The sequence below is a fragment of the Ovis aries genome, chromosome 13 (assembly GCF_016772045.2).
Source record: "Ovis aries strain OAR_USU_Benz2616 breed Rambouillet chromosome 13, ARS-UI_Ramb_v3.0, whole genome shotgun sequence".
Lineage (NCBI taxonomy): Eukaryota > Metazoa > Chordata > Mammalia > Artiodactyla > Bovidae > Ovis > Ovis aries.
This window is the reverse complement of record NC_056066.1, coordinates 36,382,379-36,407,361: the sequence shown is the minus strand read 5'-3', so window position 1 is coordinate 36,407,361 and position 24,983 is coordinate 36,382,379. Positions and strand designations below refer to the sequence as shown.

The window sequence follows — 24,983 nt, the reverse complement described above, 5'->3', positions numbered from 1 at the left end:
CCTTTTGAGATTCATGTACCTTCAGCCATATTCACAAGGAAGTTTAAGCTACTTAAATATTCCTGTGTGTCACACTCATACCACCTTTTTTTTAGGTTAGAAAACACAAGCAACATCTAAGTTTTCTCTAAAACCACACTAATAAATCTTGCAGTGCTGGGTAGAGATGATAACCATGTACATTAATAAACATGCCTGTTAACATGTACCTCTTGCACAGTTCACTGTTCATTAATAGAAGTACAAATAAACGATTCTTACAGAATGACTTCAGAGTTGTAATACCAAGGGAACTACCAAGCATGAACCTGCTAAGAAAATGTCAAAATTCGCTTGCATTCTTTTTTGTCCTTAAGATGTTTATCTCACCATGGATATACCGTCAAGTTGTTCAAATTACTTAGTTCATTTGCTCCTGATTATTTTCAATTTTGGCTGTGGTAAAGAATCTGCTTGCCAATCAGGAGATGCAATTTCAATCCCTGGGTGGGGAAGATCCCCTTAAGAAGGAAATGGCAATTCACTCCAGTATTCTTGCCTGGGAAACCCTATTTACAGAGAAGCCTGGCAGTCTACAGTCCCTGGGGTCACAAACAGTTGGACATGACTTAGTGACTAAGAGCAGCAACATAGTTGCAAGAATCTGCGTGCCAGTTCAGGAAAAGGAGACCTGGGTTCAATCCCAGGGTCAGAAAGATCCCCTGGAATAGGAAATGGCAATCCACTCCAGTGTTCTTGCCAGGGAAATCCACTGGACAGAAGAGCCTGGTGGGCTATGGTTCATGGGGCTGCAAAAGAGACACCACTGAGCATGCATGTGTTATCCACACTATAGTTGCTGTACAATTTTTACATACATTACCGTTGTCTTGAGAGTCCCTTGGACAGGAAGGCGATCAAACCAGTCAATCCTAAAAGGAAATCAACCCTGGATATTCATTGGAAGGACTGATACTGCAGCTCCAATACTTTGACCACCTAGTAAAAAGAGCCGACTCTTTGGAAAAGATGTTGATGCTGGGAAAGATCGAAGGCCAAAGGAGAAGGGGACAACAGAGAATGAAATGTTTGGAGGCATCACTGACTCAATGGACATGAGTTTGAGCAAGCTCTGGGAGATAGTGAAGGACAGTGAAGCCTGGCATCTTGCAGTTCATGGGGTTTGCAAAGAGTTGGACACAACTTAGTGACTGAACAACAGGTATACAATACAATAAATCACAATTTTAAAAAGTTTTACTCCACTCATTATAAAATAATGGCTATATTCCCTGTATTGTCAAGTACATCTCTGCAGCTTGTGCACGCTTTCTCAGTCACTCAGTCATATAGCATGCATTTTGTAACCCCCTACCACTGTACTGTTCCTCTCTCCTTTTCTTGCCCCAAGGGTAACCACCGGTTTCTTCTGTGTATCTGTGAGTCTGCTTCTTTTTTGTTATATTCACTAGTTATATTATTTAGGTTCCACATATAAGTGAACAGGCAACAGTGGGGTCAATAGGAAATTGATTGGGGGAAAATGGTAGAATCGAAGAATGAGTGTTCCCCTTAGGCCAAATATTTCAGAATCTATATGTTAAAGCCAGTGAGCTGGAAAGACAGGCAATAGTGGAGGGATGCTTGCTAATGAGATTCTGGGAGTAAATCATGATTATAAACATGTGATTCCTGACATATGGGTGAAATTTGGAAGTGAAGGGACCAAAGTACTTGACTGATCCTGGATGTTTTTTCAATCAATAGATAGGCAATTAAATAAGTTCTCGATTCTGTCCTGTTCAGCAAATGTATCCTGTGCCGAACCATAATGATTTGTAGTATGTTTATAAAGCAAGCTTCCCCCACCTCCCCTGACTACTTTTGTTTTTTTAACAACTTATCATCTTGGCAATCATTTTATCCGATTAGAAAATAAAGTTCTTTGAAATTCTGATGGGAGCCTCATTACATTTGTGTATTAATTTATAAGCTGACATTTTAAGAAATCTTCCCATCCAGAAACATGGCATATCTTTCCGTTTATTGAGTTCTTATTTTAAGTCTTTCAATAAAATTTCAGAATCTCCTTCATACACACCCCCTATAATGTATTCCTGGGCTTCCCTGGTGGCTCAGACAGTAAAGAATCCACCTGCAATGCAGGAGACCCCAGCTCAGTTCCTGGGTTGGGAAGATCCCCTGGAGGAGGGCAGGGCAACCCACTCCAGTATTCTTGCCTGGAGAGTCCCATAGACAGAGAAGCCTGGCGGGCTATAGTCCATGAGATTGCAAAGAGTCAGACATGACAGCAACTAAGCTCAGCGCAGCATAATGTATTCCTAGGCATTTTATTGTTACTATCATGTACCACTGTTTTTTCTTATTTTTCTCTGTAATAAAATTTAGTTTATATGTTTCTTATAAACATAATCCTACTGAAATTTGTTAATACTAATCTATTGTTTTTTACTTTCTAGGTTCATAATATTCTCTTTTTTTAAGGTTTATTTATTAATTTTTGGCTGCGCTGGGTCTTCATCACTGTGTTTGGGCTTACTCTGGTTATGGCCAGGCAAGGGCTACTTTTCGTTTCTATGCGTGGGCTTCTCATTGCAGTGCCTTCTCTTTTTATGGAGCCTCAACTCCAGGGCCTGTGGGCTCAGCAGTTGTGGTTCACTGGTTTAGTTGCCCTGTGGCATGTGGGATCTTCCTGGATGAGGGACCAAACCTGTGTCCCCTGCACTGGCAGGTCAATTCTTCACCACTGGACCACCAGGGAACTGCAGGTGTGACAATTTTTATTTTACAGAAAAGGAAATAGAAACTCAGAAAAATTAAGTAACTTTTCCAAGGTCACACAGCCAATAGAGTTGAAATTCTGATTCATTTTAAAAGATGTTTCATGGATATCAGAAGTTTAATATATATCATTTATAGAGAATAAAGTTTTATACATTGTTATTTTGTATATCTGAGCCATCAAATTCTGAAAGAGTTGTATTAAAGGGTATTATCATGATAGATGATTTTATCAAGTTCCTATAGAGCTGTAAGATTTAGCTTTATGTTATTTAGTCCATAAAGAAACAGAACATATATATTCTTTATGATTGTATCTTTTATCATTACATAAACTCCCTCGTTAAATCTATTTGCATTTTGAATTTGTTTAACCTGATAATATAACAACCATGTATTCTTTTGTTTTTATTTCATTAATTTTTTCATCTTTATAAGAGAATGTGGATAATGTATATATGTTATTAAGAATAATACGATGAACACCCATTGAGGTCCTACTGTGAATGTGCCTGTGTGTGTATAAAATTTATTTTGGGAGATTTACTCAATTTCTATACAAATCAGACTTGGTAATAAAATTGAAAATAGACTTTTACCTTTAGATTTTCTCTTCCAACTTTGGAAAAATTTGGAGAGTGTGCAAAATACAGGAATTCAGATTTGTTTTCAAATCATGTTAATATCTAAGTGGGGTCAAAAGTAGGTGAACACAGTTATTAAAGTCTTAGTTTTTACACAGATTTGATGGAGAAGGGGTCCTTATTGAAGCATTCAAAGAAGATGTGGAAATACCAAAATTCACTTAGTTTCTAAGAATTAAGATGCAACTATTGGGAACCCCATTTCAAGCAGGGATGAATATAATTTGTATAAATTGCATCTTAGATGCATCAATTAACTAGATGGGGGGAATGCTTTCACAATCCATACTTATATCAAATCCTCATGATATGCACTTTAAATATCTTACAGTATTTACTATGCTTCCAGTAAAGCTGGATACAAGGAGCTTTTCTTTTTTTCAAGAATGAGTCTTGACTTACAAAGCATAAGCATTAGGTTAGTATTTGAAAATAGAGATCGAAGTAAATTCAGTAGTTTCTCAAAGTTCATCCTTTTTGAATTTTGTTTTTCCCTAGAAAGTTGTTTATTCTCATTCCACTATCAACCAGCCGGCAGCTCCCGGCCATAGGACTTAACAGCCCTAGCAAGGGCCCGAGGGGCAGCCCCACTCTGAAGAAAGTCACTCAGCCATAGACACAGAGCATGTCCAGGCGGGCAGCCAGTGCCCCCTGGTGGCCAGTGGGGGTTGCTGCATCTGCCCATGCTGGTCCTCTTCTTCCAGGTGGCTTGGGGCTGGGGTCACTTATACTGCAGGAGGGAGAAGAAGGGCGCAGCCTCCCAGCTTCTCCCTGCCCTTCAGTGAGCTCAGCTCCACCAGGCTCACACACTCCAGCAACCTCAGCCTGCAAGTGGCCCTGAAGCTCACAGGCGGGGCGCATTGTTCCACCAGTGGCGAGCAGAACAGCCCACAACCACCACCTTCAGCTGGTCCCAGGGCATCTCTCTAGCTTTCCAGTTCAGCCTTCCCGTACTCCAGCGCATATGAGGCGTGCACGGTGTGGGGCGGGAGCTTCCCTTGCTTTCGGATGAGAACGTAGTCCAAGCCCAGCTCCTGGGCCAGGGACGGACCAAATAAGGAAATTGCAGGAGTCTAGGCCCGGCGATGTAGGCGATCCTGCCCCTGTGGGCCTTTTTCAGGTGATTCACCAGGAGGCTGATGGAGGCGCGGAAGGAGTTGGGGGCTTTCAGGACGGATGAGATGGCCCTGAACAGGACCCGCCTTTGCCACTTCCGCACGTGTCGTGGGCTCCTCTTTGAATTTTGAGAGAAAACTAGTTTTGTGGATAGATTTCTGTCCATATGACATCAGGTGCTTTGAAAAAACTTAGAAATGCAGCCAAGATACAGGTGCTAGTGGGGAAAAAAAAAATGATTGTCATTGTGTAAACACCAACGTTAATTTTTGCATTGACACGGAAGTGTTTTAAATTCCCTATGACCTAGAACGAGATAAACAAGTTCCCTATTTATATTCTAGTAGGATGTGAGAGTTGGACAGTGAAAAAAGCTGAGCGCTGAAGAATTAATGCTTTTGAGCTGTGGTGTTGGGGAAGACCCTTGAGAGTTCCTTGGACTGCAAGGAGATCCAACCAGTCCATCTAAAGGAGATCAGTCCTGGGTATTCTTTTGAAGGACTGATGCTGAAGCTGAAACTCCAATACTTTGGCCACTTCATACGAAGAGTTGACTCACTGGAAAAGACTCTGATGCTAGAAGGGATTGGGGGCAGGAGGAGAAGGGGACGACAGAGGATGAGATGGCTGGACTGACTCAATGGACGTGAGTCTGAGTGAACTCCGAGAGTTGGTGATGGACAGGGAGGCCTGGCCGTGCTGCAGTTCAAGGGGTCGCAAAGAGTCGGACACGATTGAGCGACTGAATTGAACTGAGGATGAGACAGGCAATTAAAAGATTAGATTTTGAGGTCATTCTCTGCCTGGATCAAAATTCACACTACAGCATATTATTCTTCCCTGAAGAAGAAAAAGGCATGCGGCTTTGCTTTGCTATGAAGTTGAACGGTTTTATGAAGACCTACAAGACCGTTTAGAACTAACACCCCAAAAAGGTGTCCTTTTCATTAAAGGGGGCTGGAATGCAAAAGTAGGAAGTCAAGAAACACCTGGAGTAACAGGCAAATTTGGCCTTGGAATGTGGAATGAAGCAGGGCAAAGACTAATAGAGTTTTGCCAAGAAAATGCACTGGTCATAGCAGACACCCTCTTCCAACAACACAAGAGAAGACTCTACACATGGACATCACCAGATGGTCAACACCAAAATCAGATTGCTTATATTCTCTGCAGCCAAAGATGGAGAAGCTCTATACCGTCAACAAAAACAAGACCAGGAGATGACTGTGGCTCAGATCATGAACTCCTTATTACCAAATTCAGACTGAAATTGAAGAAAATAGGGAAAACCGCTAGACCATTCAGGTATGACCTAAATCAAATCCCTTATGATTATACAGTGGAAGTGAGAAATAGATTTAAGGGCCTAGATCTAATAGATAGAGTGCCTGATGAACTGTGGAATGAGGTTCGTGACATTGTACAGGAGACAGGGATCAAGACCATCCCCACGGAAAAGAAATTCAAAAAAGCAAAATGGCTGTCTGGGGAGGCCTTACAAATAGCTGTGAAAAGAAGAGAGGCGAAAAGCAAAGGAGAAAAGGAAAGATATAAGCATCTGAATGCAGAGTTCCAAAGAATAACAAGAAGAGATAAGAAAGCCTTCTTCAGTGATCAATGCAAAGAAATAGAGGAAAAGAAAAGAATGGGAAAAACTAGGGATCTCTTTAAGAAAATTAGAGATACCAAGGGAACATTTCATGCAAAGATGGGCTCAATAAAGGACAGAAATGGTATGGACCTAAGAGAAGCAGAAGATATTAAGAAGAGGTGGCAAAAGAAAAAAAAAAACAAAACAAAACAAAATAAATAAATAAATAAATAAAAGAAAAAAAAAGAAAAAAAAAAAAAAGAAGAGGTGGCAAGAATACACGGAAGAACTGTACAAAAAAGATCTTCATGACCCAGATAATCATGATGATGTGATCACTAATCTAGAGCCAGACATCTTGGAAAGTGAAGTCAAGTGGGCCTTAGAAAGCATCACTGCAAATAAAGCTAGTGGAGGTGATGAAATTCCAGTTGAGCTGTTTCAAATCCTGAAAGATGATGCTGTGAAAGTGCTGCACTCAATATGCCAGCAAATTTGGAAAACTCAGCAGTGGCCCCAGGACTGGAAAAGGTCAGTTTTCATTCCAATCCCAAAGAAAGGCAATGCCAAAGAATGCTCAATTGCACTCATCTCACATGCTAGTAGTAAAGTAATGCTCAAAATTCTCCAAGCCAGGCTTCAGCAATACATGAACCGTGAACTCCCTGATGTTCAAGGTGGTTTTAGAAAAGGCAGAGGAACCAGAAATCAAATTGCCAACATCCGCTGGATCATGGAAAAGTAAGAGAGTTCCAGAAAAACATCTATTTCTGCTTTATTGACTATGCCAAAGCCTTTGTGTGGATCACAATAAACTGTGGAAAATTCTGAAAGAGATGAGAATACCAGACCACCTGACCTGCCTCTTGAGAAATCTGTATGCAGGTCAGGAAGCAACAATTAGAGCTGGACATGGAACAACAGACTGGTTCCAAATAGGAAAAGGAGTACATCAAGGCTGTATGTTGTCATCCTGCTAATTTAACTTCTATGCAGAGTACATCATGAGAAACACTGGACTGGAAGAAACACAAGCTGGAATCAAGATTGCCGGGAGAAATATCAATAACCTCAGATATGCAGATGACACCACCCTTATGGCAGAAAGTGAAGAGGAACTAAAAAGCCTCTTGATGAAAGTGAAAGAGGAGAGTGAAAAAGTTGACTTAAAGCTCAACATTCAGAAAATGAAGATCATGGTATCCGGTCCCATCACTTCATGGGAAATAGATGGGGAAACAGTGGAAACAGTGTCAGACTTTATTTCTTTGGGCTCCAAAATCACTGCAAATGGTGACTGTAGCCATGAAATTAAAAGATGCTTACTCCTTGGAAGAAAAGTTATCACCAAATCTAGATACTATATTAAAAAGCAGAGACATTACTTTGCCAACTAAGGTCCATCTAGTCAAGGCTATGGTTTTTCCTGTGGTCATGTATGGATGTGAGAGTTGGACTGTGAAGAAGGCTGAGCGCCGAAGAATTGATGCATTTGAACTGTGGTGTTGGAGAAGACTCTTGAGAGTCCCTTGGACTGCAAGCAGATCCAACCAGTCCATTCTGAAGGAGATCAACCCTGGGATTTCTTTGGAAGGAATGATGCTAAAGCTGAAACTCCAGTACTCTGGCCACCTCATGTGAAGAGTTGACTCATTGGAAAAGACTCTGATGCTGGGAGGGATTGGGGGCAGGAGGAGGAGGAGACGACAGGATGAGATAGCTGGATGGCATCACGGACTCGATGGACGTGAGTCTGAGTGAACTCCGGGAGATGGTGATGGACAGGGAGGCCTGGCATGCTGCGATTCATGGGGTCGCAAAGAGTCGGACACGACTGAGCGACTGAACTGAACTGATGAAAGGTTTTTGCAAGTGAATTTATTGAGCTTGCGCATTTCTGTTGCTAGGATCACATGGCTTGACATAGACATGAAATTGGAAGGACAATACACAAGACTGGAAGGAAAGATTCTTGATTTTCAGTCAGGTTGTTTCAGGGAAGGTACTATTCTCTAAACTCTGCTATTTCACTGTTAGATTTGTAGAGTGTGTGTTCAGGGAAGAATTGTAACATGGAACATCAGGCTGTTTCTCCCCATAGTCATATTTGGGAAAAAAGAGTTTGACATCTAAATCCAAGTAAAAGCTTACTGTGAATTTCTATGTTTTATTCCTTTCCTGTGCACGTGCTATATAATACCACAGTCATCAAAAATTAAATCAGTTATTTTTACTTATAGGTCAAGAATAGTGGGTGTCTTCTATAGAAAATGTTTGTGGCTTTTTAAGAAAAAAAAAAAGTCCCAAAAAAGAGAAGTCAGAATGTATTAATAAATGTGTGATTGTAGAATCAGCGCTTCTAAATGAGATCTTTCAGTTTACCATGAGGGGGCAGCAGCTCTTCAGTTATTTGAGAATTCCCGCGGTGAAGGTCACAGTCAAACACTGTCCAATATTTTTGAGAATTTTTACAGCCTGTGGGGTTGTTTTTGCTGCCTGTGTTTTGTTTTGTTTTATCTTGCCATCTTCCTCCTCCCTCTCTCCTGCCTTCTCTCTCTTTCTCTCTGTCACTATCTCTTGTTTACGTTTCTTTTCTTTTTCCTTTTTGGCAAAGTTCAGGCACAGATCACCTTTTTATTAGACCTGAGACTTTCTGTTCTGAAATGACCTACTTATACCAAAGTCAACGTATAGACTTTATAACAGTCCTTACAGTTGTCTTGGCTGGAGGTGGAGAAAATGGAAGCATAATTGACTAGAGTTTTGGAAGAGGACTGCTTCCTTCCTCTCGTGTGTCTTTATATCTTTTTAAAGAGAAGTTTTGGGGGATTGAATAGAGACTTTCCAGATAAGATGAGGATGCCACAGATATTCTGTGAAACTGCATTAATTTAAGGCTTTAAAATTATTGACTTTTTTTTTATTTTAAGTCATTTTAGAGCTCAAAGAGGAGATTATATTAAGCTTCTTTTTGTGGGACTGAGAACTTTTCTGGAAACACTCAGTTAAAGGATTTAAAATTGCACTTCATTTTCCACCAAACTTTTAAAACTAAATTGTTCGATGATTTTGACTCCAGTATACTGAATGCACTTAATTCTCATAGGCTATTTTTCTACAAATGTTTTGAATTATAAGACAATTCTGTCATTGTATTCTTCATCAGAATCTGGCAGGACCTCTCTTTCTCTGCTTACTTTGCTTAAATGGCACTGTTTCTGGACTGAGTAATGGCAGACATGCTTGGTATAAATATATGTTTATAATGTTAGTCATTTTTAGAAGGTTCAGGAGTCTTTTTTCAGTTAGTGTTCTTGATCACCCTTGCCACTTTTAAACTGTTGGTTTTATTGATAATGTCTATACTTTTACTGGTAATGTTTCAGTTTTGATTAATTCTTCCCTCTACTTAAGGAAACAGACTTTTTTTTTTTAAAAAATAGTAGTTCACAGTAAAAACTGAGCAAAAAGCAGAGTTTCCATATACCCCTTGCCCTACATACGCACGTGTGTGCATGCTAAGTCACTTCAGTCATGTCTGACTCTCTGCAATGCTATGGACTCTAACCCACCAGGCTCCTCTGTCCATGGGACTCTCCAGGCAAGAATACTGGGCTGGGTTGCTGTGCCCTCTTCCAGGGGATCTGCCTACCCAGGGATCGAACCCACATCTCTTGTATCTCCTGGATTGGCAGGTGGGTTCTTTACCACTAGCACCACCTGGAAAGCCCCTGCTAGCAATAAATTCCCTCAATTTTTGTTTGCCTGAAAAAGTCTTTATCCCTCACTTTTGAAGGATAATTTTGCACGATACAGAATTCTGAAGTATTGACTTTTTTTTCCCCCTCTCAATATTTAAAATATTTCACTCCACTTTCTTCTTGCTTGCATAGTTTCTGAGGAGATTTTTGATATAATTCATATCTTTCTTTCTTAACAGATAAGGTTGTTTTTTTTTTTCCTGAAGACTTCCTTAATATTTTTTCTTTATCTTTGACTTTGTGCACTTTGAAAATGATATGCCTAGGTCTTTGGGGTCACACAGAGTCGGACACAACTGAAGCGACTTAGCAGCAGCAGCAGCAGGTGTAGAGTCTGGGGGGCTTTGTTTTACTGCATTTATTCTGCTTGGTGTTTCTGAGCTTCCTGGTCTGTGGTTTAGTGTTGGACTTTCATTTGGGGAGAATTCTCAGTCATTTTTTAAAGTTTATTTATGATTTATTTGGCTGCATTGGGTCTTAATTGCAACATGGGGGATCTTTACTGAGCATCACCTGGGATCTTTTGTTGAAGCACTTGGACCTGGTTGCAGAGCATGGGCTTCGGTAGTTGTGACTCACAGGCTCTAGAGTGTGGGCTCAGTAGCTGTGGTGTGTGGGCCCAGTTGCCCTGCCACACGTGGGACCCTAGTTCTCCCGCAAGCATCCTCTGCATTGTAAGGCAGATTCTTAAACACTGCACCCGCAGGGAAGTCCCCTAAGTCATTACTGATTCAAATATTTTGTACTTTTTCTCTCTCTCTTTTCCTTCTGGTATTTCTGTTATGTGTATGTTATACCTTTTGTATTTGTTTCACAGTTTTTGGATAGTCTGTTACTTTTTTTTATTCTTTTTTCTCTTGAAAGTTTCTGTTGACCTCTCCTCAAGTTCAGTGATTCTTCTCTCAACCATAAACAGTCTACTAACTAGCACACGCAAGACATTATTCATTTCTGTTGCAGTGGTTTTGGTCTCTACCTTTTTTTTTTGTTTTAATTTTTATTTAATTAATTATAAAGGAAGTTTAGCATCTCTTTTTTTCTGATTTTTTTCATTGTGGCAAAATAGACAAAACATAAAATTCACCATCTTAATTATTTTAAAGTATACAACTTAGTGATATTATATATATATATTCTTAATGTTTTGTAACTGCCACCACTGTCCATCTCCATAACTCTTTTCATCTTGTAAGACTGGAATCCTCTACCCACTAAGCAATGACTCCCCATTTATTTCCTGCCAGTTCCTGGCAACCATAATTTTAACTTCTGTCTCTATGATTTTGACGATCTCCAGTATTTCATGTAAATGGAATCATACCATATTTGTTTTTTGCGACTGGGTTATTTCACTTAGCATAATGTCCATGGGGTTCATCCATATTAGAGCATACTACAGAATTTCCTCCCTTTCTAAGGCAGCATAATATTTCATGGTTATACCACATTATACATACCCATTCATTCACTGATGGATACTTGGGTTGTAACCAAGTTTCAGTTGTTGTGAATAATGTTGCTATTGACATGTGCAAATATCTCTTCAAGACCATGCTTTCAATTATTTTGTGTGTATACCAAGAACAAATTGCTGGAAATGTGGCATATTATTTTTAATTTTTTTGAGGAGCTGCCATAATGCTTTTTTTTCACAGTAACTTTGTGACTTGACATTCCCACCAACAATGTGCAAGTGTTCCCTTGGCAACACTTGTTACTTTCTGGACTTTTTGATTTGAAATGGGTGTGAAATGGTATCTCATTTTAGTATTAATTTTTCATTTTCCTAATGATGAGTGATATTGATCATATTTTCATGTTTTTATTGACCATTTGTATGTCTTTGGAGAAATGTCTCTTCTAAGTCCTTTGCCCAGTTTTGAAAGAGATTGTTTTTATACTGTTTAAATTTATGTTATTGTTCTCTATATTTTGGGTTTTATTCCCTTATCAGATATATGATTTGCAAATACTTCCTTTCTGTGGGTTACCTTTCTACTCTGTTGAGATTGTCTTCTGATGTACAAAATTTTTAATTTCTCATAAAATCCAAAAAAAATTTTTATTCTACTGCCTGTGCTTTTGATGTCATGTCCAAGAAATCATATTGATGTCATATTCCATAGAAATCAATGCCAAAATCCAGTTTTTGAAATTTTTGTTCTATGCTTTTTCCTAAGAGTTTTATAGTATTATGTCTTACATTTAGGTTTTATTTTTGTATATGTTATTGGGTAAGGATCTATCTTAATTCTTTTGCATGTGGATATCCAGTCTTCCCAGCACAATTTATTGGTAAAACTATCCTTTCCCCATCTAGTGACTGAATTGAAGCCTTTGACTGTGTAGATCACAATAAACTGTGGAAAATTCTGAAAGAGATGGGAATACCAGACCACCTGACCTGCCACTTGGGAAACCTATGTGCAGGTCAGGAAGCAACAGTTAGAACTGGACATGGAACAACAGACTGGTTCCAAATAGGAAAAGGAGTACGTCAAGGCTGTATATTGTCACCCTGCTTATTTAACTTATAGGCAGAGTACATCATGAGAAACACTGGGCTGGATGAAGCACAAGCTGGAATCAAGATTGCCGGGAGAAATATCAATAACCTCAGATATGCAGATGACACCACCCTTACGGCAAAAAGTGAAGAGGAACTAAAAAGCTTCTTGATGAAACTGAAAGAGGAGAGTGAAAAAGTTGACTTAAAGCTCAACATTCAGAAAACGAAGATCATGGCATCTGGTCCCATCATTTCATGGGAAATAGATGCGGAAATGGGAAACAGTATCAGACTTTATTTTGGGGGGCTCCAAAATCACTGCAGATGGTGATTGCAGCCATGGAATTAAAAGACGCTTACTCCTTGGAAGGAAAGTTATCACCAACCTAGATAGCACTTTCAAAAGCAGAGACGTTACTTTGTCAACAAAGGTCCGTCTAGTCAAAGCTATGGTTTTTCCAGTGGCCATGTATGGATGTGAGAGTTGGACTGTGAAGAAAGCTGAGCACCGAAGAATTGATGCTTTTGAACTGTGGTGTTGGAGAAGACTCTTGAGAGTTCCTTGGACTGCAAGGCAATCCAACCAGTCCATCCTAAAGGAAATCAGTCCTGGATGTTCTTTGGAAGGACTGATGCTGAAGCTGAAACTCCAATACTTTGGCCACCTCATGTGAAGAGTTGACTCATTGGAAAAGACTCTGATGCTAGGAGGGATTGAGGGCAGGAGGAGAAGGGGGTGACAGAGGATGAGATGGCTGGATGGCATCGCCGACTTGATGAACATGAGTTTGAGTGAACTCTGGGAGTTGGTGATGGACAGGGAGGCCTGGTGTGCTGCAGTGCATGGGGTCGCAAAGAGTCGGACACAACTGAGCGACTGAACTGAGCTGAACTGAACTGATCCTTTCCCCATTGAATGGTCTAGGCAGCCATGTCAAAAATAATTTGATCATTTATACAAGGGTTTATTTCTGTGCTCTCTGTTCTATTCCCTTGGTCTATGTCTGTGCCAGTAACACTGTTTTGAGTTTTGATTACTGTAACTTTGTAGTAAGTTTTGAAATCAGGATTGTTCTTCCTTTAAAAAATTGTTTTGGCTATACAGGGTTACTTGAGATTCCATAGAAATGTTCAGTTCAGTTCAGTTTAGTCGCTCAGTTATGACTCTTTGCGACCCCATGGACTGCAGCACGCCAGGCCTCCCTGTCCATCACCAACTCCTGGAGTCCACCCAAACCCATGTCCATTGAGTCAGTGATGCCATCCAACGATCTCATCTCTGACATCCCCTTCTCCTCCTGCCCCCAATCCCTCCTAGCATCAGAGTCTTTTCCAATGAGTTTTAAGATGTTGAGTTTTAAAACAACTTTTTCACTCTCCTCTTTCACTTTCATCAAGAAGCTTTTTAGTTCCTCTTCACTTTCTGCCACAAGGGTGGTGTCATCTGCATATCTGAGGTTATTGATATTTCTCCCGGCAATCTTGATTCCAGCTTGTGCTTCATCCAGCCCAGCATTTCTTATGATGTACTCTGCATAAAAGTTAAATAAGCAGGGTGACAATATACAGCCTTGATGTACTCCTTTTCCTATTTGGAACCAGTCTGTTGTTCCATGTCCAGTTCTGACTGTTGCTTCCTGGCCTGCATATAGATTTCTAACGAAGCAGATCAGGTGGTCTGGTATTCCCACCTCTGGAAGAATTTTCTACAGTTTGTTGTGATCCACACAGTCAAAGGCTTTGGTGTAGTCAATAAAGCAGAAATAAATGTTTTTCTGGAACTCTCTTGCTTTTTCAGTGATTCAACGGATGTTGGCAATTTGATCTCAGGTTCCTCTGCCTTTTCTAAATCCAGCTTGAACATCTGGAAGTTCATGGTTCACATATTGCTGAAGCCTGGCTTGGAGAATTTTGAGTATTACTTTACTAGCATGTGAGATGAGTGCAATTGTGCGGTAATTTGAGCATTCTTTGGCATTGCCTTTCTTTGGGATTGGAATGAAAACTGACCTTTTCCAGTCCTGTGGCCACTGCTGAGTTTTCCAAATTTGCTGGCATATTGAGTGCAGCACTTTCACATCATCATCTTTTAAGATTTGAAATAGCTCAGCTGGAATTCTGTCACCTCCACTAGCTTTGTTTGTAGTGATGCTTCCTAAGGCCCACTTGACTTCGCATTCCAGGATGTCTGGCTCTAGGTGAGTGATCACACCATTGTGATTATCTTGGTTGTAAAGATCTTTTTTGTATATATCTTTTTTTTGTATAGAAATTTTAGAATGAATTTTTCTATTTCTACAAATAATAATGTTGGGATTTTGATAAGGATTGCATTAAAACTGTAGATTGCTTTGAGTAGTACTGTCATCTTATATTGAGTTTTCAGTCAATAAATATGGGATGTGTTTCCATTTACTATATCTTGTTTAATTTCTTTCACTAATTTTTTTTTTTTAGTTTTCATTGTACAAGTCTTTTACCTTTTAACTTAATTTCCAAGTACTTTATTTTTTTGATGCTGTTGTAAATGGAATAGTTTTTGTAATTTTCTTTTCAGATTGTTTATTGCTGGTGTAATGAAATGCAGCCCATTTTTGTGTTGACTTTATATCCTGCTGCTTGCTGAATTCATTGATTAGTTCTAGCAGTGTGTGTGTGTGTGTGTGTGTGTGTGTGTGCGCATGTGTGTGTGTGATCTTTATGTTTTTCTACATAGAAAATCATATCATAGGCAGACAGAGATAATTTTACTTCTTCTTTTCCAGTTTGGATGCATTTTATTTCTTTATTTTTGCCTAATTTCTCTGGTTAGAACTTACTACTATGTAGAATAGAAATGATGAAAATGTTGCTGATTGTAGAGGAAGCGCTTTCAGTCTTATCACTGAGTAAAATGTTCACTCTGAGCTTTTCACATATGGCTTTTATTATGTTGAGATAGTTTCCTTCTATTCCTACTTTGTTGAGTGTTGTGTTTTGATTTTTTTTATCATTAAAGGGTGTTGAATTTTATCAAATACTTTTTCAGCATCAATTGAGATAATGTGCTGGTTTCATCCTTCATTCTGTAACTGTGCTGTATTATACTGATCAAATTTTTCTTTTTTAACCATTCTTACCTTCCTCTTTCTTCCTGTTCCACAAAAGGTACTTCTCTTATGTGTGTCTTTTTAACAAAATATGTTTTCCGCATTGATTATGTTTTGGCTGACATTAATAGTGCCGAAGTGCTAACATTTACTTAGTTTATTGATTTCTATCCCATTTTTCCCGATTTTTGTAGCATTTTGATTGATGTGTGTGTTCTGTAGACAGTGATTTATGTGTGTGTTCTTAAGTTGTTTATGCTTTCTATTTTGGGTTCAGTCTAAGAATCCCCCTGCCCTCCCAGAGACACTGGATTTAACCCATTTATTTTTGCCACATTAATTGAAATATTTAGCATTATACTTCCTACCTTGGTTTATATTTCCCATGTATTTTACTTTCATTTTAAACTAATGTGTTCTTATTTCTTTTCCTGTTTCCTTTCCTCCTTCTCCCTCATCCCTTCCTCCCTTCTGTCCTTCCTTTTTCGATATTTTTGTGGTTTGAAAGTTATGCATCTTATTATTATTCTCCAAATTGGTAACCTTATGTTTTTCTATAAAAAACATCTTCTTTACCATCTTCTCTCAGCAGCTGAACAGTCAGCAGTTTGGCACTTCAATCCCTCTTTTTGTCTACCCATTGGACTGACTTTCTTAAAAGCATGTGGAATTGATATTTGCAGATTTTTATTATTTTAAGACCTTGATTCCTCTACTTTTCAAGTAATGGTTTCCTAAGTTGTATTGTGATTCAAAGCCATATAGAATGAAAATGTCATGATTTTACTGGTTTCAATACTTTGCATTATTTGTTGAACTCCATGATGGCTTTTCCCCAACTTTATTGTTATTTAGTGAAGTACGCCATCTAGAAATTCCATAGGAATGGGTTCCAGGAGAGGTCAACTTTCTATAGAATCTTCCTATTTGAAAATATCTTTTCTTTTTCTGCATTCAAAATTATATGAAGTTGTGGTTCTGTATTTGAGTCCCAAGCTTAAAATTATTTTTGCTATGGATATAATATATTGCTCTATGGATTTCTTGCAGATGTGGAGTCATATGCTAGTCTACTTAAAAATTTGTAGGCAACCTGTTTTGTGCTTTGCCCTTTTCCCTCCCTCCCCACCTTCCTTTGTCTCTTCCCTCTCTCCATTTCTTCCTTATTTCATTCTTCATTTCTTCCCTCCTTCTCCTCCTTTCCTCCTTTATTTCTTCTTTGGCGCTTAAATAACTCTGTCCTTACCAAGAATTTCAGTTAGATGTATCTGATATGACTTTCCCCCCACAAGTCATGCTAGACTTTCAGTGGACTGTTTACTTGTTTTTCCTTGCCTCTTTTTCCTTATAATTCATTACTCTTTATTTTTCACTCTATTCCTGAAGAATCCTTCAGTCCTTGTTTTCAGGTTCAATTTAATCTTTACATTTCCATTATGTAATTCAGCTTCAGTTCAGTTCAGTCTCTCAGTCATGTCCGACTCTTTGCGACCCCATGAACCGCAGCATGCCAGGCCTCCCTGTCCATCACCAACTCTCAGCGTCCACCGAAACCCATGTCCATTGTGTTGGTGTTGCCATCCAACAGTCTCAACCTCTGTCGTCCCCTTCTCCTCCTGCCCTCAATCTTTCTCAGCATCAGGGTCTTTTCAAATGAGTCTTATGTAGTGAAATTTGTTTGTGGAGTTGGGGAATAATGATTGTTTCTATTTTCCAGCTACTCTGATCACCTTTGTAATACCCTTATTTTTCTTGTTGGGATAACCTCTCATCTCTCTAAGGATACTAATGATTATTCTCCTCCGGTCTACTATGAAAATTATGTTTCCTTACGTGTCAGCTCTTTTTTCATGTTTTCTCAGGCATCTGTGGTTCTTGGAAATATGCTTATGTTTATGAGGAGAGATTTTTGTTTCAGTGCTTTTAGCTGAAAAGTATTCCTTCAGCAAATTGAGAACTTTTGTTTTCCTGGAAGTTAATATTCCCAAGATTATGTAAGAAAGACAGGGAGGATGTTCTTGCTGGGGGGGTTTTCTTACTGTCAGTAGCTACCTTGTCTGGTGGGTGTGGGGCTCCCATGTTTCTTGTCAGTTGACATATAAGTGGAATAGTACCCGTTTCTGTGGCCCCAGTGAGCGTCTTTCACATTAAGTTCATAATTTGTTTAGAGGAAAGTATGTGCAGCATATTAAAACACAACAGGTTTTCCTCATAGTCAGTAATGACACAAACTTTGAAGCCTGGAGAGGCCATCAAGGTTTGGAAGAGTGGAGCTATGCAACAGTAACTCTTCGGTGAGTGGAGAGACATACTAGTTTCCTATTGTTGCCTCAACAACTTGTCACAGATTTGGTGGCTTAAACAACAATTGCATTATCTCACAGCACCAAAGGTCAGAAGTCTTAAAATCCATGTCAAGAGGGCCCGTTTCCTTCTGGAGGTTGTAGGGGAGAATCCAGTCCCTGGCTTTACTCCTGGCCTTTTAGAGGCACCTCCACTCCTCGACTCATGGCCCCTCCTCCATCTTCAGAACCAGGATATTTGATCTGCCTGTTTGTTTCTGAATCTTCCTCTGATCTCTGTTTTCCTCACCACATCTCCTTCAGTGAGTTGGATCCTTCTCCCTTTCTCCTGTAAGGACCCATGTGATTACACTGGGCCCCTTCAGGTGATAGGCTAACCTCCCAATCCCAACAGCCATAAGTAAGTCAGTTCTGCAAAGTCTCTTTTGCCATAGAAGAGAACATATTCACTGGTTCTGGGAGTTAGAATGTGAACATCTTTAGGGGACTGTTACTCTGTATCCTCAGAGCCTATTGATGCAGAGCAGGGGGTGCTCTCTGACGCAGGTGAGGAAGAGGCCTCCTAGGTTTGGGTGGGTCCTCTATTGTGCCTCTGCCCTTTCCCTGTCAGTTTCCCCACTCCCCGCTCACCCACCCCACTATCGCTTCACTGCCCCCATGGAGCCCACTTGTTCCTTTCCTCTCCCCTTCTTGCTCCCCAACACTAAAATCTCAAAGTCATCCTACAAGGACACAGAAGCCATACCACCCAATTAACACAAGCCGAAGGATAAATGTCAACGATTTACACAGAGTATTGTCAGAATATAAAATGTAGGAGGGTTCTTTATGGATTCTGTAAGGGCCTGTAAAAATCCAATTTATGTACCAGAAATGACTACATATGTTATACCATCGAAATACCTCTACCAAGCCCTGAAATGTATGTGTGTCGGGCCTGCATTTAATCTAGGGTCGTCTCTTTAGATTATGATGTGAAATGCACTTTTGCGGGCTTTGATGAGAACCACATGGCAGAGCTCGGCGGCTCGGCTGTAGAGTGGGGCAGGCCCGCCGCAGCACACTGCATCCTGTGTAGCCTTCTTGCATGACGGATGGCTTGCTTTTCTGTGCATGGAGCCCATGCATCTCCCTGACCCAGTGAAATCCGATGATAGAGCCTGTAGTTAATATATTTTAACCTGAGCTGTTGATAGAGTTAAACACTTACTAGTTGGGGTGCCATTCTTCCTTTGCATTGGAAACAGACTGTTATTTGTTATTCAGTTTTCTTTGTTACTGTGTTTTCTCTGTTGACCTGGTCAGTGTTCTTTCCACAGCACTGTGCTCCCAAGAAAGGGCAGACAAGCCAAAGACCAATAAAGAACAGAGAGGTAGGAAGTAGTGTCAAGTGCCAGCGAGCTCATTTGGATGGCAGCCAGCTAAATTTTAATTTTGTCATATTGAAGAAGACAGTGTATGATAAACAATTTAATAAAATAATTTCACAGTCATATTTGGGTAAAATGCAATGTTTTCTTTTATGAAATAATATTTTTTTACAAACTACTTCTGACAGAAAATCGACGGCAAAACATCGATTTGTTTAAGAACCCGATTTAGCAAATGTTAATGTGTGCTTTGCTGGGGCTTCCCAGGTGGCGCAGTGGTAAAGAATCCACCTACAAAGCTGCAGACACAAGAGTCGAAGGTTCAATGCCTGGGTCATGAAGATCCCATAGATAAGGAACTGGCAATCCATTCTGGTATTCTTGCCTGGGAAATCCCATGGACAGAGGAGCCTGACAGGCTGCAGTCCATGGGGTCATAAAAGAGTCAGCCATGACGGAGCACACTTGTTTGCAGAGCTTGTTGACTTTAGATTTTTTTTTTTTTAATAGAAGGTACAGTGTGTGTGCTGTGCTCAGTCATATCCGACTCTTTGCAATCCTATGGACTGAAGCCTGTCAGGCTCCTCCATTCATGGGATTCTCCAGGCTAGAATACTGGAGTGGGTTGCCATGCTCTCCTCCAGGGGATCTTCCCAACCCAGGAACTGAACCCAGGTCTCCTGCATTGGAGGCAAATTCTTTACCATCTGAGCCACCAGGGAAGCCCCAGTGTCCTAACGTTCCTTCCAAAAAACGCTAACCGTTGATTACAGTCGTTTTGATTCCAGTAGTAAAAGACACTCCACAGTTATTTCCTTTGAGATCAAACTGAGCACTATTTTACACACCCAGGAGTGGTAATGGCTCCGTTTGTTGACAGAATATTTCTCTAGGTATGAGCGTGGCATCCCAGAAACAGGAGCAAGACTCTGGAATCTTGCTCTAAATTTTTCATCCCATTAGTGATGAAGGCTGAGTTTAATTAGGGATTTTCTTCACAAGCTAAAATGGAACGTTAGTTTAAAAGATATGCACATCTGGTTACATTGCCAAGGGATTAACTCTCCTGGGCTTTCAGGCAGAAACACAGAGTTTATGCTCAAATTCAGTGGTAGAAGCAGAATGGGTACCATGTCTAGAGATGAGGATCTTGGGCTGAAAGGTCCATGTCCTCCCTTATCCCTGTATTAACTCACATCAGAGGAACAGCTCTGAGTCACTCTGCAAAGATGAAGTGGCTAGGAGTATCTGCTGGTAGAATTTTTAAATATAAGTTTATTTCACACACTGATTGTTCTTGTTCACCTACTCCATCACCTGGGTTCCAAAGAAGAATTTTGAGACGTTCTTACTTTGATGCTCTTCCAGGAGTCCACATTTTTAAAAGAGAGTTCTATATACTCACATATCCTAAAGTATAGTTGCTGTACCATATTATATGTTACAGATGTACATTACAGTGACTCATAATTTTTAAAGGTTATATTCCATTTATAGTTATTATAAAGTGTTTGTTATGTCCCCTGTTATACAATATGTTCTTGTAGCTTCTTTGTGTCTCTTAATCCCTTAATCCTGTATTGACCTTCCCTCCTTCTCTCTCCTCACTGGTAACCACTAGTTTTGATACCGACCGGAATTCTTGGTCTTCCCCAAGCAACAGAAACTGACTAGAGGCCAGACAAGAAATTCAGAGAAGGCTTTATTGGGGCTCCTATGCCTGCAGCAGGAGGGAGCAAGAACAAGTAACAAGCTCCCTTGCTCACTCTCTGAGGGAACAGGAGCTCATTCATTAAATGTGAGGTGTAGGGATGTGTCCAGGGGTCAGGCTGGAGGGGTGGCTTAGGTGGTTTGCTCACCCCCTTGTGGTGTTGAGTGCAGAGGGGAGTGTACAGTACCCTGCTTTTGCTTCCAGCTCTTCAGAAATCCGGCAGTTGGGTGGTGGTTTTTTTGGCTTTGTATCTTTTGGTCCAGAATTTGCCCCAATTGTGCGTATACACAGTTAGTTTTATTCTCATACAGTTTCTTTGTATTTTGTAGCTTGAGGAGAGGTGTGTCTAGGTGCAAGCTTTGCTCATTACAGCAAAAGTTCCCAGGTCCCAGACCTGTCTCAGTTTGTTCCCTATAAATCCGTGAGTCTCTTTAAATAAAATATAGTTCAACCATGCATTGTAACAAATAAGACATCTTTAAATATACAAATTATAGAAAGATATCTTTAAATATACTAATTTTAGGAAGACTTCATTTGTTAAGTGAAGGAAACGTTGCAACACAGTGTATGCTGGCTGTCATTTGTATAATGAAGAATATATATATATTTGAAAATACATAAACTATCTCCAGAAGAATATGTGAGAAATTGGCAACAGTGCTTATCTCATAAAAGAAGAACCATGTGACAATCAGACAGAGGAGAAAAGGGCGCTTATACATTCCATATATTATTCAGATGTTTATTAATTTTCAAATACCTGGAGACATTATAGATATATTTTTGTAATCAATTTCTAATTTAATTCTATTGCAGATGGAATATTTTGTGTAAAATTTCAATCCTTTGGAATTTATTGAACATTTTTATGTACCAGCACATATGATCTATTCTAGCAAACATTCCATGTATTGGAAATTGAACTCTGTAAATATCCATTGAGGTAAAAGTGATTAATAGCGTCGTTTAGTTGTCTTCTGTACCTCTACTGATTTTTTTGTTTAGTTGTTCTATCAGTTGCTGAGACTGCAGTTAAATTCTCCAATTTCAATTGTGAGTTTCTCTATTTCGCCATTCAGTTCTCCCAACTTTTGCTTTGATTAATTAGGGAGATAAAATTATAAATGTTTATTTTGAAATTAAGTCCATGAACACTTAGAATTTTGCCTTCCTAATTAATCAGCCCTTTTATCACTGTAAAATGATAAAATTCTCTTTTTCTTGAAGTCTACATTGATACCATAGACACACCAGCTTTTTACAGCATGAAACACTGTTTTGATCCTTTTACTTTCAATCTATCAGTGTCTTCAAATTTAAGTGTGTCTCTTGTAGGCAGCATATAATTGGATTGGGCTTTTTAAAAAAATTCAACGATCTCTGTCTTTTTAGTTAGAATATTTTGGTATAGGGCGTCCCTTGTGGCTCAGATGGTAAAGAATCTGCCTGCAATGCAGGTGACCCAGGTTCGATCCTCGATCCCTAGGTTGGGAAGATCCCCTGGAGAAGGGAATACCTACTCACTCCAGGGTTCTTGCCTGGAGAATGCCACGAACAGAGAAGCCTGGCGGGCTACAGTCAATGGGTTCTCCAAGAGTCAGACACAACTGAGCAACTTTCATTCACTTATTTATTCAACAGTTATTGAGACAGTTGTACACGTATCTACCATTTGCTGATTTGTTTTCTACTTGCACCATCGCTGCTTTTAGTTTTGTGTTTTTGATGTTGTTGTTCCTGTCTTCTTTCCACCTCCGAAATCTAAGATAATCTCAGTTTCAGAACACTTTCTGAGGAATGTTTCTATTACTTTGCTACAGAACCATCTCTTGAACATTTTATTGCAAATATGACTGTCTCAACTTCCCAGGATGCCCAGTTTTAGCACGTAGTGCCTAGGTCCTTGTTTCTACTTCCTTTTCTTCATTTATATTGTGTGAGTATAATTATTGGCATCATATCTTGATACTGTGGTTTATTTCTCCTGCCACTGCTGCTATTATTTTCATCAAAACAGGACTAATTCCACAACATTTTTTGAGTCTCTAAGAGTTAAGGTTTTTGGTCTGAGTCATGTGTGGGGTGTTAAAATAAAAATTGATCGTTTTTGAAATGATGAAGCTTCACCTTGGCTTCCTATGGTGACAGGTGGGCTGTGCCTCCAGTCTCTCAAAAAGCAGAAAAGTGAGAAAAAACTAGCATCTTGGGTTCATGTAGCCCTTAGGTGACTCCAGTCTTTCTACATTTCAAGGGAAAGTAAACACCCTAGCAGTATTTATTTGTTTTTATCTTTTGAAACTTTTCCTCCAAGAGTCACTGACCTTCCTCCAGTTTTGTGAACTTCTATTTCTTCATGATTCACAGAGATTTAAATTTTTTGAAGACCTATTCCTAAAAGATAACTATTGCTTGAGTACAGATTTTTAATAAAGCAAAATGAAAAATCTTTCAGAATAACTGCCACCATATTTTTCAGCTCTGAATCCCAAAACACGAAATCATCATTTAAGAAACACAAGTAAGGGATTTTCTCTGGAAACCAATAACAATAACAATAAAAAATCCCTTAAACAGCAAAAAGAAAAAAATTAAATGCATTATAATTAAGGAAATGTTTTAAACAATCCTGTTATTAATCTAAATGCTGATGTTTTTATCCTGTTTATAACAGTTTAGGATTGAAACTCAAAAAGAATGCTTCAGAAGAAAATTAAAACATTAATTGTATCATTTTTGCCTATATTCTCCTGAGTAGAGGTGCACTCTGATTTTCTCATATAATTGTCATACTAATAGTAACGGGAACAAAAATGGCTCTATTTAAACAATTTCAACTTAGCCGATGTCATCGTAAAACATTTTGTAAGCTCAAATATTTGTTGCAAGATTTAATTGATTGGTTAGAAAACACTAGGATGAAACTTAATGACATTCATTTGAAATGAATCTACATGAAATTTATTTTTTAATTATGCAAACAATATAAGGTCATTTTAGGAAAATTAGAAAATCTAGATAGCCCAGGAATATGAACATATAAGGATGAGTTTACATATTACTGATTCCCGTTCTTGACCCAAAAACCACTCTCAGAAAAAGACTAAAGAAACAAAATTCGGGGCGGGGGAGGTAAGAGAAGATAAATATTGAATTTAGGAATATGCCAACTACCTGTACAAAAATCATGGAATTCCTGCTGCATAAATTTCAGTTTGGACCAGTGAAGGGAGTGTCACTTGGAAGGGAGTATCACAGAAAAGGTCTCTTCCTCTTCTGAGAAAGCAGTATTGTGTTTCTGGGAGTGAAAAGGACATTCTGGAAGCAGTGGTGTGGTCGGGATGGGGGGAACAATACTGTAAGGGCTGGATCTGAAGCAATGGTGATATCCTAGTCTTTAGGGGCTGAGTTGTCAAGATTTAAAAAAAAAAAAGAACAAAGAAGAAACTGGGTCAAATTTATCTGGGGTTATTTCCACAGCTTTGTACCAAGGGAACAGGGAAGAGAAGCTATGAATACCCTCATCACACAGAAAGCTGATGCTCACTACATTTTGTTGGGCTTTTTGTTTGTTTTTTGTCATCATTAAAGTTCTTGGCAATATGGCTGGTTAACACTGCTGGAGAAAGACACACTGAAATCCCAGCCCTGTCTCCCTGGTAAGCCGTTTATGCACCTCTCAGATGCTATACTTCTACCAGGAACATGGTTCAAGGGAACCAAACTAATAAACTAACAATAACATTTAAAAAAAAAAACAGAAATGAAGTTGCCAAAGACAAAGTTCCTGGGCCCACGACCCCACATTCCTCCATAGCATATGTCAGGCTGCTATGTAGTGCATGGATAACAACATAAAGCTGCATCCTTCTACTTATTTTTAATGTAAATATTTTATTTTTGAACATGTAATACATATACATGTTAATTCACAGGAGGAAAAGTTCTTTTTAGTAACCAGAAATAATCCCTTTCTGTTTTTATTATTTTATAATTGCAAAAATTGATGTCTGCTTCTCGTAACAAGTGTACAGGAATAACTGACATGAAAAGGGAAAGCTGAGCTGTTTCCTGCTGCTGCTATAACAAACTGCCATAAACTAGGTGA

General features: G+C 39.3%; 1 pseudogene; it reads right to left on the bottom strand.

Annotated features, from left to right (window-relative positions):
- Nucleotides 1-4,146: 4,146 nt before the first annotated feature.
- LOC105609167 (adenine phosphoribosyltransferase-like) lies at nt 4,147-4,707 on the bottom strand (annotated as a pseudogene).
- Nucleotides 4,708-24,983: the final 20,276 nt, after the last annotated feature.